The sequence below is a fragment of the Eschrichtius robustus genome, chromosome 7, assembly GCF_028021215.1.
Source record: "Eschrichtius robustus isolate mEscRob2 chromosome 7, mEscRob2.pri, whole genome shotgun sequence".
Taxonomy (NCBI): Eukaryota; Metazoa; Chordata; class Mammalia; order Artiodactyla; family Eschrichtiidae; genus Eschrichtius; species Eschrichtius robustus.
The window spans coordinates 68,996,095-69,012,979 of NC_090830.1; positions in this window are offsets into that span (position 1 = coordinate 68,996,095).

Sequence of the window (16,885 nt, forward strand, 5' to 3'; positions counted from 1 at the left end):
ATATTCACCAAACTTGCAGTTCGGGAAATGACACCTGCTCTCTAAAAAAACTCTGGGGTGGAAAATCGACCAAAAAATTCAAAAGAGGGCAACCTTCTAAGAAGACAATTTCAAGAGTTATAATGTACTCCCATTTGTTTCCTTTTTGTAACAGAAAAGAAAACGGCGGAGAAAAATAATGAGTTTTACGAATTTTCAAATACATGCAAACCCAAATTACAAAAACCTATCAGCTCACAGCAGCCAGTAGGGCCATTTGCATAAATGCTGCAAACAATAAATGCTGAAGCGATTGTGGAGAAATGTGTACCCTCGATTCTAAGGGGGACGTGGTAAGAGCCACTAATGAAAACACAAAGGAGGTGCTTTGAAAAGGGAAACAAGGGGCTACCAGTCAGTCAATCACACACACTGCTGGGCCTATCACCTGAGAAAATGAGAATCAAAAAGTCACAGGCTGGCAATTCTGCACTCCAACAATATTTACCATAGCCAACACTTGGAAGAAATGAAAATGTCCATCAACCGAGGAATGCACAAAGTAGAAGTGGTCCACGTACACAGTGGAAAATTACTCCAATAAAAAATAAAAATTACATTTAAAAATCCAACAAAAGTAAGGAGACATCAGCTTGTGTGGGGTTCTCCAGGCACACTCCACTCTAATTTTTAACCGAGAAACACCACAGGCCGCAAGGTCTTTTCCCTAGTTACCAGGGTGGGGAACATAGAAAGGCTGCTGCCCTCTGGCAGTTACCTGCAAAAGCAGCTTTAAAGCCCGTGCTAATGGTCATTTCATAGGAACAAGTACTGCAGAACTGTAAATGAAACTTGCCCTCAAAATGACTTGAGGGAGGTAATGGCCAAAATATTTCAAATGGTGACACATACTTTAAGAAAACACTTTGAAGAAATAAGCTCTAATCATAGCTGGAAAAATAAAAAGGACATGTCTAAAAGCTCAATTTCAACGCATTATGAGACACATGCAAATTCAACCACAAAGAGGTATCAGCTCACACCACTCAGAATAACCATCAGCAAAAACTACAAAGAATAAATGCTGAAGGTGCTGGGAAGAAATGCATACCCTCAACTTTATGTGGGACGTAACCTGGAAAGAGCCACTAAAGAGAACAGAATAGAGGTGCCTTTAAAAGGTAAACACTGAGCTACCATAGGATCCAGCAGACCTATTCCTGGACCTATAAACTAAGAAGACAGAATTGGAAGGACACAGGTATGCAAATCTGCATTGCATAGTATTACAATAGCCAAGATACGGAAGTAACCAAAAAGTCCACCGACAGATGGGCGGACAAAGAAGAACTGCTACCTGTACAGATGGAATATGAGCTAGTGAAAAAATGAAACAATGCCATTTGCAGCACCATAGATGAGTCTAGTCGTAATCACGCCACCTGTAGTAAGTGAGAAAGCAAAAGACACATATCCTATCATATCACTTTTAGGAGTTACTTAAAAATTGATACCAATGAAGATATTTCCACAGAGAGAGGCAATCGCAGATTCATTTAAAAACTTATGGTTCACCAAATAGAAAGGGATGAGGATTGGATACATTACCATATTGGGGTTAACAGAGATATACAAACCATGTGAAATATATAACAACCAAAGACGTACGGAAGACCAGGAGAAGACTACTCAACATTGTGCCATAACCTACATGGGAAAAGGATGCGAGGAAAAATAGATACCTGTATATGTGTGAAAGAACCACATCTTGCACACCTAGAGCAAACAAACGATTGTAATCAAATTTGCTGGGATAAAAAATAAAAAGTAAATTACAAATATGAACAAGAAGTAATGAGACATAAACTTAAAGGGCTTTTTCCTGGCATATTCCATTCTAATATACAACCTAGAACACCACTTCCATTAAGGCTCTGTTTCCCTAGTAACCAAATTTGGTAAAGGAGAAATGCTGCCACCTTGTGGCCGTTTCCAGCAAGAGCAGCTTTAAACTCACAGCTAATGGTCACTTAACATTCACAAGGACTCAGGGCTGTAAAGGACACCTGCCCTAAAAAATTGTGCTGAAGTAGGGAATGGACAAAAAAATTCAAAACAGGCAAATGTTTCAAGAAGAGATTATGAAGACCTAAGTTTTACTCACACACTTTTAAAAAAAAAGGAAAATGGATAAAAGCTCAACCTCAGGTAGTGTTAGACGCATGCAATCTAATCTACAAAAAGTTTCAACTTACATCAGTCGAATGACCATCAGCAAAAAGTCTATAAACAATAAATGCTGAAGGGGTTTTAGAGAACTGTGTACCCTCTACCTGCTGGTGAGACGTAAAACGGTAACAGCCAATAATGAGAACCGAAAGGAGCTGTGTTTAAAAGTAAAAATGGAGGTACCATTCAATCCAGCAGGCGCACCATTGGACCTCTCACCTGAGAAGACAAGAATGGAGAAGACACAGGCCGCAAAAGCTGCAGTGCAGCCTTATTCACAATAGCCAAGACCGTGAAGCAATCAAAATGTCCACCAACAGGTGAATGGATAAAGAAGAAGTGGTCCATGTACACAATGGAATATTAGCCATGGAAGACAATGAACCATTGCTCTTTGACGCACCACAAATGAGTCTGGAGATAATCAGGAAACATGAGGTAACTCGGAAAGCAAAAGACCTGTATTCTATGATATCACTTATAGGCGTTATCTAATAACTGACACAAATGAACATATTTCCACAGAGAAAGACACTCACAGACTTAAAAAACAAACTATGCTCATCTAAAAGGAAAGGTGGAGTGAATGGATAAATTAAGATTAGTGTTACTATATGTATAGAAACACATATTATATACATATCTCAAAAATACCGACCATACAGCAAGGAAGTCTGCGGAACCCTCTGTAATATTTTACATGGGAAGAGGATCTGTACTTGAATAGACATATATAATGTACAAATGAACCAGATTATTTACACCTAGGACAAACAATATTCTAAGCTTTACCCCAATTAAAAAAATTTTTAAAACCAAGAAGAAATAATGAGACATAAACTTATGGGGGTTTCTCCATGCACATTCCAATGTAATTTACAACCTAGGAACATGACTTCAAGAAAGGCTCTGCTGCCCTAGGAACCAGATTTGGGAATGGAGAAATGCTGCCTCCTTTAGGCCACTTCCCACAACAGCAGCTTTAAACGCATTGCTAAAGGTCACTAAATATTCACCAAACTTGCAGTTCGGGGAATGACACCTGCTCTCTAAAAAAACTCTGGGGTGGAAAATCGACCAAAAAATTCAAAAGAGGGCAACCTTCCAAGAAGACAATATCAAGAGTTAGAATGTACTCCCATTTGTTTCCTTTTTTTAACAGAAAAGAAAACGGCGGAGAAAAATGATGAGTTTTACGAATTTTCAAAGACATGCAAACCCAAAGTACAAAACCCTATCAGCTCACAGCAGCTAGTAGGGCCATTAGCATAAATTCTGCAAACAATAAATGCTGAAGCGATTGTGGAGAAATGTGTACCCTCGATTCTAAAGGGGACGTGGTAAGTGCCACTAATGAAAACACAAAGAAGGTGCTTTGAAAAGGGAAAAACGGTGCTACCAGTCAGTCAATCACACCCACTGCTGGGCCTATCACCTGAGAAAATGAGAATCAAAAAGTCACAGGCTGGCAATCCTGCACTAAAACAATATTTACCATAGCCAACACTTGGAAGCAATGAAAATGTCCATCAACCGAGGAATGCACAAAGTAGAAGTGGTCCACGTACACAGTCGAAAATTACTCCAATAAAAAATAAAAATTACATTTAAAAATCCAACAAAAATAAGGAGACATCAGCTTGTGTGGGTTTGTCCAGGCACACTCCACTCTAATTTATAACCGAGAAATCCCACAGGCCGCAAGGGCTTTTCCCTAGTTACCAGAGTGGGGAAAATAGAAAGGCTGCTGCCCTCTGGCAGTTACCTGCAAAAGCAGCTTTAAAGCCTGTGCTAATGGTCATTTCATAGGAACAAGTACTGCAGAACTGTAAATGAAACCTGCCCTCAAAATGTCTTGAGGGAGGTAATGGCCAAAACATTTCAAAATGTGACACATACTTTAAGAGAACACTTTGAAGAACTAAGGGGTAATCACAGCTTGAAAAATAAAAAGGACATGCCTTAAAGCTCAATTTCAACGGATTTTGAGGCACATGCGAATTCAACCACAGAGAGGTATCAGCTCACAATTGCCAGAGTAACCATCAGCAAGAAAACTACAAACAATAAATGGTGAAGGTGTTGTGGAGAAATGTATACCCTCAACTTCAAGTGGGACGTAAGTTGGAAAGGGCCACAGATGAGAACAGAAAGGAGGTGCCTTAAAAAGGTAAACATTGAGCTACCATATGACCTAGCAGGCCCACTCCTCGACCTATAATCTAAGAAGACAGAATTGGAAAGACACAGGCAGGTAAATCTGCATTGCACAGTATCACAATAGCCAAGATATGGAAGTAACCAAAAAGTCCACCAACAGATGGGTGGACACAGAAGAACTCCTCCATGTACAGATGGAATATTCACTACTGAAAAAAATGAAACAATGCCATTTGCAGCACCATAGATGAGCCTAGACGTAATCACGCCTCCTGTAGTAAGTGAGAAAGCAAAAGACACATATCCTATCATATCACTTTTAGGAGTTACTTAAAAATTGATACCAATGAAGATATTTCCACAGAGAGAGGCAATCGCAGATTCATTTAAAAACTTATGGTTCACCAAATAGAAAGGGATGAGGATTGGATACATTACCATATTGGGGTTAACAGAGATATACAAACCATGTGAAATATATAACCACCAAAGACGTACGGAAGACCAGGAGAAGACTACTCAACATTGTGCCATAACCTACATGGGAAAAGGATGCGAGGAAAAATAGATACCTGTATATGTGTGAAAGAACCACATCTTGCAAACCTAGAGCAAACAAACCATTGTAATCAAATTTGCTGGGATAAAAAATAAAAAGTAAATTACAAATATGAACAAGAAGTTATGAGACATAAACTTAAAGGGCTTTTTCCTGGCATATTCCATTCTAATATACAACCTAGAACACCACTTCCATTAAGGCTCTGTTTCCCTAGTAACCAAATTTGGTAAAGGAGAAATGCTGCCACCTTGTGGCCGTTTCCTGCAAGAGCAGCTTTAAACTCACAGCTAATGGTCACTTAACATTCACAAGGACTCAGGGCTGTAAAGGACACCTGCCCTAAAAAATTGTGCTGAAGTAGGGAATGGACAAAAAAATTCAAAACAGGCAAATGTTTCAAGAAGAGATTATGAAGACTTAAGTTTTACTCACACACTTTTAAAAAAAAAGGAAAATGGATAAAAGCTCAACCTCAGGGAGTGTTAGACGCATGCAATCTAATCTACAAAAAGTTTCAACTTACATCAGTCGAATGACCATCAGCAAAAAGTCTATAAACAATAAATGCTGAAGGGGTTTTAGAGAACTGTGTACCCTCTACCTGCTGGTGAGACGTAAAACGGTAACAGCCAATAATGAGAACCGAAAGGAGCTGTGTTTAAAAGTAAAAATGGAGGTATCATTCAATCCAGCAGGCGCCCCATTGGACCTCTCACCTGAGAAGACAAGAATGGAGAAGATACAGGCCGCAAAAGCTGCAGTGCAGCCTTATTCACAATAGCCAAGACAGTGAAGCAACCAAAATGTCCACCAACAGGTGAATGGATAAAGAAGAAGTGGTCCATGTACACAATGGAAAATTAGCCATGGAAGACAATGAACCATTGCTCTTTGACGCACCACAAATGAGTCTGGAGATAATCACGAAACATGAGGTAACTCGGAAAGCAAAAGACCTGTATTCTATGATATCACTTATAGGCGTTATCTAATAACTGACACAAATGAACATATTTCCACAGAGTAAGACACTCACAGATTTAGAAAACTATGCTCATCTAAAAGGAAAGGTGGAGTGAATGGATAATTTAAGATTAGTGTTACTATATGTATACAAACACATATTATATACATATCTCAAAAATACCGACCATACAGCAAGGAAGTCTGCGGAACCCTCTGTAATATTTTACATGGGAAGAGGATCTGTACTTGAATAGACATATATAATGTACAAATGAACCAGATTGTTTACACCTAGGACAAACAATATTCTAAGCTTTACCCCAATTAAAAAAAAATTTTAAAACCAAGAAGAAATAATGAGACATAAACTTAAGGGGGTTTCTCCATGCACATTCCAATGTAATTTACAACCTAGGAACATGACTTCCAGAAAGGCTCTGCTGCCCTAGTAACCAGATTTGGGAATGGAGAAATGCTGCCTCCTTTAGGCCACTTCCCACAACAGCAGCTTTAAACGCATTGCTAAAGGTTACTAAATATTCACCAAACTTGCAGTTCGGGAAATGACACCTGCTCTCTAAAAAAAGTCTGAGGTGGAAAATCGACCAAAAAATTCAAAAGAGGGCAACCTTCCAAGAAGACAATATCAAGAGTTATAATGTACTCCCCTTTGTTTCCTTTTTTTAACAGAAAAGAAAACGGCGGAGAAAAATGATGAGTTTTACGAATTTTCAAAGACATGCAAACCCAAATTACAAAACCCTATCAGCTCACAGCAGCCAGTAGGGGCATTGGCATAAATTCTGCAAACAATAAATGCTGAAGCGATTGTGGAGAAATGTGTACCCTCGATTCTAAAGGGGACGTAATAAGTGCCACTAATGAAAACACAAAGAAGGTGCTTTGAAAAGGGAAAAACGGTGCTACCAGTCAGTCAATCACACCCACTGCTGGGCCTATCACCTGAGAAACTGAGAATCAAAAAGTCACAGGCTGGCAATCCTGCACTCCAACAATATTTACCATAGCCAACACTTGGAAAAAATGAAAATGTCCATCAACCGAGGAATGCACAATGTAGAAGTGGTCCATGTACACAGTGGAAAATTACTCAAATAAAAAATAAAAATTACATTTCAAAATCCAACAAAAATAAGGAGACATCAGCTTGTGTGGGTTTGTCCAGGCACACTCCACTCTAATTTATAACCGAGAAACCCCAAAGGCCACAAGGGCTTTTCCCCAGTTACCAGGGTGGGGAAAATAGAAAGGCTGCTGCCCTCTGGCAGTTACCTGCAAAAGCAGCTTTAAAGCCTTTGCTAATGGTCATTTCATAGGAACAAGTACTGCAGAACTGTAAATGAAACCTGCCCTCAAAATGTCTTGAGGGAGGTAATGGACAAAACATTTCAAAATGTGACACATACTTTAAGAGAACACTTTGAAGAACTAAGGGGTAATCACAGCTTGAAAAATAAAAAGGACATGCCTTAAAGCTCAATTTCAACGGATTTTGAGGCACATGCGAATTCAACCACAAAGAGGTATCAGCTCACAATTGCCAGAGTAACCATCAGCAAGAAAACTACAAACAATAAATGCTGAAGGTGTTGTGGAGAAATGAATACCCTCAACTTCAAGTGGGACGTAACTTGGAAAGGGCCACGAACTAGAACAGAATGGAGGTGCCTTAAAAAGGTAAACATTGAGCTACCATATGATCCAGCAGGCCCACTCCTCGACCTATAATCTAAGAGGAGAGAATTGGAAAGACAGAGGCAGGAAATCTGCATTGCACAGTATTACAATAGCCAAGATATGGAAGTAACGAAAAAGGCCACCAACAGATGGATGGACAAAGAAGAACTCCTCCATGTACAGATGGAATATTCGCTAGTGAAAAAAATGAAACAATGCCATTTGCAGCACCATAGATGAGTCTAGACGTAATCATGCCACCTGTAGTAAGTGAGAAAGCAAAAGACACATATCCTATCATATCACTTTTAGGAGTTACTTAAAAATTGATACCAATGAAGATATTTCCACAGAGAGAGGCAATCGCAGATTCATTTGAAAACTTATGGTTCACCAAATAGAAAGGGATGAGGATTGGATACATTACCATATTGGGGTTAACAGAGATATACAAACCATGTGAAATATATAACCACCAAAGACGTACGGAAGACCAGGAGAAGACTACTCAACATTCTGTCATAACCTAAATGGGAAAAGGATGAGAGGAAGAATAGATACACATATATGTGTGAAAGAACCACATCTTGCACACCTAGAACAAACAAACCATTGTAATCAAATTTGCTGGGATAAAAAATAAAAAGTAAATTACAAATATGAACAAGAAGTAATGAGACATAAACTTAAAGGGCTTTTTCCTGGCACATTCCATTTTAATTTACAACCTAGAACACCACTTCCATTAAGGCTCTGTTTCCCTAGTAACCAAATTTGGTAAAGGAGAAATGCTGCCACCTTGTGGCCGTTTCCTGCAAGAGCAGCTTTAAAGTCACAGCTAATGGTCACTTAACATTCACAAGGACTCAGGGCTGTAAGGACACCTGCCCTAAAAAATTGTGCTGAAGTAGGGAATGGACAAAAAATTTCAAAACAGGCAAATGTTTCAAGAAGGGAATATGAAGAGTTACGTTTTACTGACGCTCTTTAAAAAAAAAAGGAAAATGGATAAAAGCTCAACCTCAGGGAGTGTTAGACCCATGCAATCTAATCTACAAAAAGTTTTCAACTTACACCAATCGACTGACCATCAGCAAAAAGTCTACGAACAATAAATGCTGAAGGGGTTTTAGAGAACTGTGAACCCTCTACCTGCTGTTGAGATGTAAAATGGTAACAGCCAATAATGAGAATAGAAAGGAGCTGTGTTTAAAAGTAAAAATGGAGGTACCATTCAATCCAGCAGGCACGCCATTGGACCTCTCACCTGAGAAGACAAGAATCGAGAAGACACAGGCCGCAAAAGCTGCAGTGCAGCCTTATTCACAATAGCCAAGACCGTGAAGCAATCAAAATATCCAACAAGAGGTGAATGGATAAAGAAGAAGTGGTCCATGTACACAATGGAATATTAGCCATGGAAAACAATGAACCATTGCTCTCTGAGGCACCACAAATGAGTGTGGAGATAATCATGAAACATGAGGTAAGTCGGAAAGCAAAAGACCTATATTCTATGATATCACTTATAGGCGTTATCTAATAACTGACACAAATGAACATATTTCCACAGAGAAAGACACTCACAGACTGAGAAAACAAACTATGCTCATCTAAAAGGAACGGTGGGGGGAATGGATAAATTAAGATTAGTGTTACTATATGTATACAAACACATATTATATACATATCTCAAAACTACCGACCATATAGCAAGGGAGGTCTGCGGAACCCTGTGTAACATTTTACATGGGAAGAGGATCTGTACTTGAATAGACATATATAATCTACAAATGAACCAGATTGTGTACACCTAGGACAAACAATATTCTAAGCTTTACTCAAATTTAAAAAAAAATTTTATACCAAGAAGAAATAATGAGACATAAACTTATGGGCTTTTCTCCATGCACATTCCAACTTAATTTACAACCTAGGAACACGACTTCCAGAAAGGCTCTGCTGCCCTAGTACCCAGATTTGGGAATGGAGAAATGCTGCCTGCTTGAGGCCACTTCCACAAATCAGCTTTAAACTATTGCTAAAGGTCTCTAAATATTCACCAAACTTGCAGTTCGGTAAATGACACCTGCTCTCTAAAAAAATTCAGGGGTGGAAAATTGACCAAAAAATTCAAAAGAGGGCAACCTTCCAAGAAGACCATATCAAGAGTTATATTGTACTCCTAACTGTTTCCTTTTTTTAACAGAAAAGAAAACGGCGCAGAAAAATGATGAGTTTTACGAATTTTTAGAGACATGCAAACCCAAATTACAAAAACCTATCAGCTCACAGCAGCCAGAAGGGCCATTAGCATAAATGCTGCAAACAATAAATGCTGAAACGATTGTGGAGAAATGTGTACCCTCGATTCTATAGGGGACATGGTAAGTGCCACTAATCAAAACACAAAGAAGGTGCTTTGAAAAGGGAAACACAGTGCTACCAGTCAGTCAATCACAACCACTGCTTGGCCTATCACCTGAGAAAATGAGAATCAAAAAGTCACAGGCTGGCAATCCTGCACTCCAACAATATTTACCTTAGCCAACACTTGGAAGCAATGAAAATGTCCATCAACCGAGGAATGCACAAAGTAGAAATGGTCCACGTACACAGTCGAAAATTACTCCAATAAAAAATAAAACTTACATTTAAAAATCCAACGAAAGTAAGGAGACATCAGCTTGTGTGGGTTTGTGCAGGCACACTCCACGCTAATATATAACCGAGAAACACCACAGGCTGCAAGGGCTTTTCCCGAGTTACCAGGGTGGGGAACATAGAAAGGCTGCTGCCCTCTGGCAGTTACCTTCAAAAACAGCTTTAAGCCTGTGCTAATGGTCATTTCATAGGAACAAGTACTGCAGAACTGTAAATGAAACCTGCCCTCAAAATGTCTTGAGGGAGGTAATGGCCAATACATTTCAAAATGTGACACATACTTTAAGAGAACACTTTGAAGAACTAAGGGGTAATCACAGCTTGAAAAATAAAAAAGGACATGCCTTCAAGCTCATTTTCAATGGATTATGAGGCACGTGCGAATTCAACCACAAAGAGGTATCAGATCACACTTGTCAGAATAACCACCAGCAAGAAAACTACAAACAATAAATGCTGAAGGTGTTGTAGAGAAATGCATACCCTCAACTTCAAGGGGGACGTAACTTGGAAAGGGCCACGAACTAGAACAGAATGGAGGTGCCTTAAAAAGGTAAACATTGAGCTACCATATGATCCAGCAGGCCCACTCCTCGACCTATAATCTAAGAGGAGAGAATTGGAAAGACAGAGGCAGGAAATCTGCATTGCACAGTATTACAATAGCCAAGATATGGAAGTAACGAAAAAGGCCACCAACAGATGGATGGACAAAGAAGAACTCCTCCATGTACAGATGGAATATTCGCTAGTGAAAAAAATGAAACAATGCCATTTGCAGCACCATAGATGAGTCTAGACGTAATCATGCCACCTGTAGTAAGTGAGAAAGCAAAAGACACATATCCTATCATATCACTTTTAGGAGTTACTTAAAAATTGATACCAATGAAGATATTTCCACAGAGAGAGGCAATCGCAGATTCATTTGAAAACTTATGGTTCACCAAATAGAAAGGGATGAGGATTGGATACATTACCATATTGGGGTTAACAGAGATATACAAACCATGTGAAATATATAACCACCAAAGACGTACGGAAGACCAGGAGAAGACTACTCAACATTCTGTCATAACCTAAATGGGAAAAGGATGCGAGGAAGAATAGATACACATATATGTGTGAAAGAACCACATCTTGCACACCAAGAAGAAACAAACCATTGTAATCAAATTTGCTGGGATAAAAAATAAAAAGTAAATTACAAATATGAACAAGAAGTAATGAGACATAAACTTAAAGGGCTTTTTCCTGGCACATTCCATTTTAATTTACAACCTAGAACACCACTTCCATTAAGGCTCTGTTTCCCTAGTAACCAAATTTGGTAAAGGAGAAATGCTGCCACCTTGTGGCCGTTTCCTGCAAGAGCAGCTTTAAAGTCACAGCTAATGGTCACTTAACATTCACAAGGACTCAGGGCTGTAAGGACACCTGCCCTAAAAAATTGTGCTGAAGTAGGGAATGGACAAAAAATTTCAAAACAGGCAAATGTTTCAAGAAGGGAATATGAAGAGTTACGTTTTACTGACGCTCTTTAAAAAAAAAAGGAAAATGGATAAAAGCTCAACCTCAGGGAGTGTTAGACCCATGCAATCTAATCTACAAAAAGTTTTCAACTTACACCAATCGACTGACCATCAGCAAAAAGTCTACGAACAATAAATGCTGAAGGGGTTTTAGAGAACTGTGAACCCTCTACCTGCTGTTGAGATGTAAAATGGTAACAGCCAATAATGAGAATAGAAAGGAGCTGTGTTTAAATGTAAAAATGGAGGTACCATTCAATCCAGCAGGCACGCCATTGGACCTCTCACCTGAGAAGACAAGAATCGAGAAGACACAGGCCGCAAAAGCTGCAGTGCAGCCTTATTCACAATAGCCAAGACCGTGAAGCAATCAAAATATCCAACAAGAGGTGAATGGATAAAGAAGAAGTGGTCCATGTACACAAGGGAATATTAGCCATGGAAAACAATGAACCATTGCTCTCTGAGGCACCACAAATGAGTCTGGAGATAATCACGAAACATGAGGTAAGTCCAAAAGCAAAAGACCTATATTCTATGATATCACTTATAGGCGTTATCTAATAACTGACACAAATGAACATATTTCCACAGAGAAAGACACTCACAGACTTAGAAAACAAACTATGCTCATCTAAAAGGAAAGGTGGAGTGAATGGATAAATTAAGATTAGTGTTACTATATGTATACAAACACATATTATATACATATCTCAAAAACACCGACCATATAGCAAGGGAGGTCTGCGGAACATTCTGTAACATTTTACATGGGAAGAGGATCTGTACTTGAATAGACATATATAATCTACAAATGAACCAGATTGTGTACACCTAGGACAAACAATATTCTAAGCTTTACCACAATTAAAAAAATTTTTAAAATCAAGAAGAAATAATGAGACATAAACTTATGGGGGTTTCTCCATGCACATTCCAATGTAATTTACAACCTAGGAACACAACTTCCAGAAAGGCTCTGCTGCCCTAGAAACCAGATTTGGGAATGGAAAAATGCTGCCTGCTTGAGGCCACTTCCCACAACAGCAGCTTTAAACCCATTTCTAAAGGTCAATAAATATTCACCAAACTTGCAGTTCGGGAAATGACACCTGCTCTCTAAAAAAACTCTGGGGTGGAAAATCGACCAAAAAATTCAAAAGAGGGCAACCTTCTAAGAAGACAATTTCAAGAGTTATAATGTACTCCCATTTGTTTCCTTTTTGTAACAGAAAAGAAAACGGCGGAGAAAAATAATGAGTTTTACGAATTTTCAAATACATGCAAACCCAAATTACAAAAACCTATCAGCTCACAGCAGCCAGTAGGGCCATTAGCATAAATGCTGCAAACAATAAATGCTGAAGCGATTGTGGAGAAATGCGAACCCTCGATTCTAAGGGGGACGTGGTAAGAGCCACTAATGAAAACACAAAGGAGGTGCTTTGAAAAGGGAAACAAGGGGCTACCAGTCAGTCAATCAAACCCACTGCTGGGCCTATCACCTGAGAAAATGAGAATCAAAAAGTCACAGGCTGGCAATTCTGCACTCCAACAATATTTACCATAGCCAACACTTGGAAGAAATGAAAATGTCCATCAACCGAGGAATGCACAAAGTAGAAGTGGTCCACGTACACAGTGGAAAATTACTAAAATAAAAAATAAAAATTACATTTAAAAATCCAACAAAAGTAAGGAGACATCAGCTTGTGTGGGGTTCTCCAGGCACACTCCACTCTAATTTTTAACCGAGAAACACCACAGGCCGCAAGGTCTTTTCCTTAGTTACCAGGGTGGGGAACATAGAAAGGCTGCTGCCCTCTGGCAGTTACCTGCAAAAGCAGCTTTAAAGCCCGTGCTAATGGTCATTTCATAGGAACAATTACTGGAGAACTGTAAATGAAACTTGCCCTCAAAATGTCTTGAGGGAGGTAATGGCCAAAATATTTCAAATGGTGACACATACTTTAAGAAAACACTTTGAAGAAATAAGCTCTAATCATAGCTGGAAAAATAAAAAGGACATGTCTAAAAGCTCAATTTCAACGCATTATGAGACACATGCAAATTCAACCACAAAGAGGTATCAGCTCACACCACTCAGAATAACCATCAGCAAAAACTACAAAGAATAAATGCTGAAGGTGCTGGGAAGAAATGCATACCCTCAACTTTATGTGGGATGTAACCTGGAAAGAGCCACTAAAGAGAACAGAATAGAGGTGCCTTTAAAAGGTAAACATTGAGCTACCATAGGATCCAGCAGACCTATTCCTGGACCTATAAACTAAGAAGACAGAATTGGAAGGACACAGGTATGCAAATCTGCATTGCATAGTATCACAATAGCCAAGATACGGAAGTAACCAAAAAGTCCACCGACAGATGGGCGGACAAAGAAGAACTGCTACCTGTACAGATGGAATATGAGCTAGTGAAAAAATGAAACAATGCCATTTGCAGCACCATAGATGAGTCTAGTCGTAATCACGCCACCTGTAGTAAGTGAGAAAGCAAAAGACACATATCCTATCATATCACTTTTAGGAGTTACTTAAAAATTGATACCAATGAAGATATTTCCACAGAGAGAGGCAATCGCAGATTCATTTAAAAACTTATGGTTCACCAAATAGAAAGGGATGAGGATTGGATACATTACCATATTGGGGTTAACAGAGATATACAAACCATGTGAAATATATAACAACCAAAGACGTACGGAAGACCAGGAGAAGACTACTCAACATTGTGCCATAACCTACATGGGAAAAGGATGCGAGGAAAAATAGATACCTGTATATGTGTGAAAGAACCACATCTTGCACACCTAGAGCAAACAAACCATTGTAATCAAATTTGCTGGGATAAAAAATAAAAAGTAAATTACAGATATGAACAAGAAGTAATGAGACATAAACTTAAAGGGCTTTTTCCTGGCATATTCCATTCTAATATACAACCTAGAACACCACTTCCATTAAGGCTCTGTTTCCCTAGTAACCAAATTTGGTAAAGGAGAAATGCTGCCACCTTGTGGCCGTTTCCAGCAAGAGCAGCTTTAAACTCACAGCTAATGGTCACTTAACATTCACAAGGACTCAGGGCTGTAAAGGACACCTGCCCTAAAAAATTGTGCTGAAGTAGGGAATGGACAAAAAAATTCAAAACAGGCAAATGTTTCAAGAAGAGATTATGAAGACCTAAGTTTTACTCACACACTTTTAAAAAAAAAGGAAAATGGATAAAAGCTCAACCTCAGGGAGTGTTAGACGCATGCAATCTAATCTACAAAAAGTTTCAACTTACATCAGTCGAATGACCATCAGCAAAAAGTCTATAAACAATAAATGCTGAAGGGGTTTTAGAGAACTGTGTACCCTCTACCTGCTGGTGAGACGTAAAACGGTAACAGCCAATAATGAGAACCGAAAGGAGCTGTGTTTAAAAGTAAAAATGGAGGTACCATTCAATCCAGCAGGCGCACCATTGGACCTCTCACCTGAGAAGACAAGAATGGAGAAGACACAGGCCGCAAAAGCTGCAGTGCAGCCTTATTCACAATAGCCAAGACCGTGAAGCAATCAAAATGTCCACCAACAGGTGAATGGATAAAGAAGAAGTGGTCCATGTACACAATGGAATATTAGCCATGGAAGACAATGAACCATTGCTCTTTGACGCACCACAAATGAGTCTGGAGATAATCAGGAAACATGAGGTAACTCGGAAAGCAAAAGACCTGTATTCTATGATATCACTTATAGGCGTTATCTAATAACTGACACAAATGAACATATTTCCACAGAGAAAGACACTCACAGACTTAAAAAACAAACTATGCTCATCTAAAAGGAAAGGTGGAGTGAATGGATAAATTAAGATTAGTGTTACTATATGTATACAAACACATATTATATACATATCTCAAAAATACCGACCATACAGCAAGGAAGTCTGCGGAACCCTCTGTAATATTTTACATCGGAAGAGGATCTGTACTTGAATAGACATATATAATGTACAAATGAACCAGATTGTTTACACCTAGGACAAACAATATTCTAAGCTTTACCCCAATTAAAAAAATTTTTAAATCCAAGAAGAAATAATGAGACATAAACTTATGGGGGTTTCTCCATGCACATTCCAATGTAATTTACAACCTAGGAACATGACTTCCAGAAAGGCTCTGCTGCCCTAGTAACCAGATTTGGGAATGGAGAAATGCTGCCTCCTTTAGGCCACTTCCCACAAAAGCAGCTTTAAACGCATTGCTAAAGGTCACTAAATATTCACCAAACTTGCAGTTCGGGGAATGACACCTGCTCTCTAAAAAAAGTCTGAGGTGGAAAATCGACCAAAAAATTCAAAAGAGGGCAAACTTCCAAGAAGACAATATCAAGAGTTAGAATGTACTCCCATTTGTTTCCTTTTTTTAACAGAAAAGAAAACGCCGGAGAAAAATGATGAGTTTTACGAATTTTCCAAGACATGCAAACCCAAATTACAAAACCCTAACAGCTCACAGCAGCCAGTAGGGCCATTAGCATAAATTCTGCAAACAATAAATGCTGAAGCGATTGTGGAGAAATGTGTACCCTCGATTCTAAAGGGGACGTGGTAAGTGCCACTAATGAAAACACAAAGAAGGTGCTTTGAAAAGGGAAAAACGGTGCTACCAGTCAGTCAATCACACCCACTGCTGGGCCTATCACCTGAGAAAATGAGAATCAAAAAGTCACAGGCTGGCAATCCTGCACTAAAACAATATTTACCATAGCCAACACTTGGAAGCAATGAAAATGTCCATCAACCGAGGAATGCACAAAGTAGAAGTGGTCCACGTACACAGTCGAAAATTACTCCAATAAAAAATAAAAATTACATTTAAAAATCCAACAAAAATAAGGAGACATCAGCTTGTGTGGTTTGTCCAGGCACACTCCACTCTAATTTATAACCGAGAAATCCCACAGGCCGCAAGGGCTTTTCCCTAGTTACCAGAATGGGGAAAATAGAAAGGCTGCTGCCCTCTGGCAGTTACCTGCAAAAGCAGCTTTAAAGCCTGTGCTAATGGTCATTTCATAGG